The 4,216-nt window shown below is 34.0% G+C and overlaps 1 non-coding gene across 1 annotated transcript; it reads right to left on the bottom strand.

The window, feature by feature from the left end:
* Positions 1 to 678: 678 nt before the first annotated feature.
* TRNAR-UCU (transfer RNA arginine (anticodon UCU)) lies at positions 679 to 764 on the bottom strand. The gene is given in 2 exon segments: positions 679 to 714; positions 728 to 764. It is a non-coding gene; the product is annotated as a tRNA-Arg (tRNA).
* Positions 765 to 4,216: the final 3,452 nt, after the last annotated feature.

Below are 4,216 nucleotides of genomic sequence, written 5' to 3'. Positions count from 1 at the left end.
AAAGAGATCAGATGAATTGCCCAAAATTGCAAACTCAGTTCTTACCATGAAAATTAAATTAATCGCAAAAAACTCATTTCCACTAAATTTCAGTTTCCCAAAAATGACCTGCTTGTATGATTTCCGTGGTCTCATCAGCACAGCAGAAGGTGTTTATGAGGACAAGGCAGCTGATAACACTCTGTTCTTATCTTTAAACCTATTTTTTACTTTTAAGCAAACAATTGTCCATGTTTTGCATTAATGACATAAAATTGATACCAAAAAGCCATGCAAACATTTCATCAAACTATGGATGGACTGGAGAATGCTTGCACCAAAGTTGCATTTTTTAAAGTTATAGTTGACATATCAGCCAAAAATATCTAGAAACTCCAAATCCCGACATTAGAGATCATCAAGAAATATCTTGCAATCACATACAAATAAGAATTTTAGAAAGGTTCAAATTCAAGAAAGAATATGGTCTACTGAATAAAGGTAACAGAACACCAAACACTAGACCAAAAATATGCAATAATGAATTGTGCCCTATCTGTTATCCATTGTGTCAATGATCCTTCAGTGGCTGAATTGCATAGTTCAATTTTAAATGTAACATGTAATTTGCTCTAAACGTTATTAACATTTTTCATCTTTTCAAGATGAACCGAGTTAAAGTATTAATGTCTCAAAATACGACTCTGGTGGGACTCGAACCCACAACCTTTGAATCACATCAGCTCCCTAGAAGTCCAATGCGCTATCCATTGCGCCACAGAGCCACAAGCCTTTTTGTTGAAGTAGGTGTTTTGTCAAATCTAGACAATATTTTCCTGATGATTAAATAACAGAAAGATTCCTGTTTTCTTTGTAACTTTGTTTTCGCCTTCTTATATGTAAAAGTAAAACTGGTCAGCAGGAAAATGCCTATGTTGTAGAAAAGAAAGATCTATTTTATATTAAAACTCCTTACATGCACTTTTTAGTCTTACATGCCAGCAGTTCATTTTAAATTACTAACAAAGGTACCTGTTGGTAAAGTGTCACATAGAAATTCATGCAAGATAAGAAAAGGGGTAGCTTTTGTTGGTTTCTAAATCTCAAGCTTTGATCTTTTTCACTTTCTACAGATTCAATGCAGTAGCCACTGACCCTCAGGAACTTAAGCTGAGAAAAACGGATTGGAACATCAGTTTCGTTGTACGCTAATGGGCCACTGGTTTGGGAAGGAAATTAGTCAAAACAAAAGAAATAATTTTATCCATGTGAAAAAACTATCAGAGAAGATTTGTTTTAGTCCAAGTAAATGCTGGGAAATTTCCTGGAGTCTCCTACTAGATATTCTGAATTTAGCAGTCAGCTATACTTTTCTTTAGATGTTTTTCCATTCCTCATTTTTTCCTTTTGCAGTTTTTCTAAGAATATCTAGGACTGTACAATAGTGGTGAAAAGTTTTCAGACTGATACCAAATTTGGCTTTCACAGTTTACTGCCTTAGATTTTATACTGGTAATTTGTGTTAACTCTAGATTATTCTGAAAAGAGATCAGATGAATTGCCCAAAATTGCAAACTCAGTTCTTACCATGAAAATTAAATTAATCGCAAAAAACTCATTTCCACTAAATTTCAGTTTCCCCAAAATGACCTGCTTGTATGATTTCCGTGGTCTCATCAGCACAGCAGAAGGTGTTTATGAGGACAAGGCAGCTGATAACACTCTGTTCTTATCTTTAAACCTATTTTTTACTTTTAAGCAAACAATTGTCCATGTTTTGCATTAATGACATAAAATTGATACCAAAAAGCCATGCAAACATTTCATCAAACTATGGATGGACTGGAGAATGCTTGCACCAAAGTTGCATTTTTTAAAGTTATAGTTGACATATCAGCCAAAAATATCTAGAAACTCCAAATCCCGACATTAGAGATCATCAAGAAATATCTTGCAATCACATACAAATATGAATTATAGAAAGGTTCAAATTCAAGAAAGAATATGGTCTACTGAATACAGGTAACAGAGCACCAAACACTAGACCAAAAATATGCAATAATGAATTGTGCCCTATCTGTTATCCATTGGGTCAGTGAGCCTTCAGTGGCTGAATTGCATAGTTCAATTTTAAATGTAACATCTAATTTGCTCTAAACGTTATTAACATTTTTCCTCTTTTCAAGATCAACCGAGTTAAAGTATTAATGTCTCAAAATACGACTCTGGTGGGACTCAAACCCACAACCTTTGAATTACATCAGCTCCCTAGAAGCTGATGATGAAGTAGGTGTTTTGTCAAATCTTGACAATATTTTCCTGATGATTAAATAACAGAAAGATTCCTGTTTTCTTTGTAACTTTGTTTTCGCCTTCTTATATGTAAAAGTAAAACTGGTCAGCAGGAAAATGCCTATGTTGTAGAAAAGAAAGATCTATTTTATATTAAAACTCCTTACATGCACTTTTTAGTCTTACATGCCAGCAGTTCATTTTAAATTACTAACAAAGGTACCTGTTGTTAAAGTGTCACATAGAAATTCATGCAAGATAACAAAAGGGAGAGCTTTTGTTGGTTTCTAAATCTCAAGCTTTGATCTTTTTCACTTTCTACAGATTCAATGCAGTAGCCACTGACCCTCAGGAACTTAAGCTGAGAAAAACGGATTGGAACATCAGTTTCGTTGTACGCTAATGGGCCACTGGTTTGGGAAGGAAATTAGTCAAAACAAAAGAAATAATTTTATCCATGTGAAAAAACTATCAGAGAAGATTTGTTTTAGTCCAAGTAAATGCTGGGAAATTTCCTGGAGTCTCCTACTAGATATTCTGAATTTAGCAGTCAGCTATACTTTTCTTTAGATGTTTTTCCATTCCTCATTTTTTCCTTTTGCAGTTTTTCTAAGAATATCTAGGACTGTACAATAGTGGTGAAAAGTTTTCAGACTGATACCAAATTTGGCTTTCACAGTTTACTGCCTTAGATTTTATACTGGTAATTTGTGTTAACTCTAGATTATTCTGAAAAGAGATCAGATGAATTGCCCAAAATTGCAAACTCAGTTCTTACCATGAAAATTAAATTAATCGCAAAAAACTCATTTCCACTAAATTTCAGTTTCCCCAAAATGACCTGCTTGTATGATTTCCGTGGTCTCATCAGCACAGCAGAAGGTGTTTATGAGGACAAGGCAGCTGATAACACTCTGTTCTTATCTTTAAACCTATTTTTTACTTTTAAGCAAACAATTGTCCATGTTTTGCATTAATGACATAAAATTGATACCAAAAAGCCATGCAAACATTTCATCAAACTATGGATGGACTGGAGAATGCTTGCACCAAAGTTGCATTTTTTAAAGTTATAGTTCACATATCAGCCAAAAATATCTAGAAACTCCAAATCCCGACATTAGAGATCATCAAGAAATATCTTGCAATCACATACAAATATGAATTATAGAAAGGTTCAAATTCAAGAAAGAATATGGTCTACTGAATACAGGTAACAGAACACCAAACACTAGACCAAAAATATGCAATAATGAATTGTGCCCTATCTGTTATCCATTGGGTCAGTGAGCCTTCAGTGGCTGAATTGCATAGTTCAATTTTAAATGTAACGTCTAATTTGCTCTAAACGTTATTAACATTTTTCATCTTTTCAAGATCAACCGAGTTAAAGTATTAATGTCTCAAAATACGACTCTGGTGGGACTCAAACCCACAACCTTTGAATCACATCAGCTCCCTAGAAGCTGATGATGAAGTAGGTGTTTTGTCAAATCTTGACAATATTTTCCTGATGATTAAATAACAGAAAGATTCCTGTTTTCTTTGTAACTTTCTTTTCGCCTTCTTATATGTAAAAGTAAAACTGGTCAGCAGGAAAATGCCTATGTTGTAGAAAAGAAAGATCTATTTTATATTAAAACTCCTTACATGCACTTTTTAGTCTTACATGCCAGCAGTTCATTTTAAATTACTAACAAAGGTACCTGTTGGTAAAGTTTCACATAGAAATTCATGCAAGATAACAAAAGGGGTAGCTTTTGTTGGTTTCTAAATCTCAAGCTTTGATCTTTTTCACTTTCTACAGATTCAATGCAGTAGCCACTGACCCTCAGGAACTTAAGCTGAGAAAAACGGATTGGAACATCAGTTTCGTTGTACGCTAATGGGCCACTGGTTTGGGAAGGAAATTAGTCAAAACAAAAGAAATAATTTTATCCATGTG

The sequence above is a fragment of the Dendrobates tinctorius genome, unplaced genomic scaffold (genome assembly GCF_039654945.1).
Source record: "Dendrobates tinctorius isolate UK_male_01 unplaced genomic scaffold, ASM3965494v1 ptg000011l, whole genome shotgun sequence".
NCBI classification, from domain to species: Eukaryota; Metazoa; Chordata; class Amphibia; order Anura; family Dendrobatidae; genus Dendrobates; species Dendrobates tinctorius.
The sequence above is the reverse complement of the archived record's forward strand: the minus strand, read 5'-3'. Positions and strand labels throughout refer to the sequence as shown.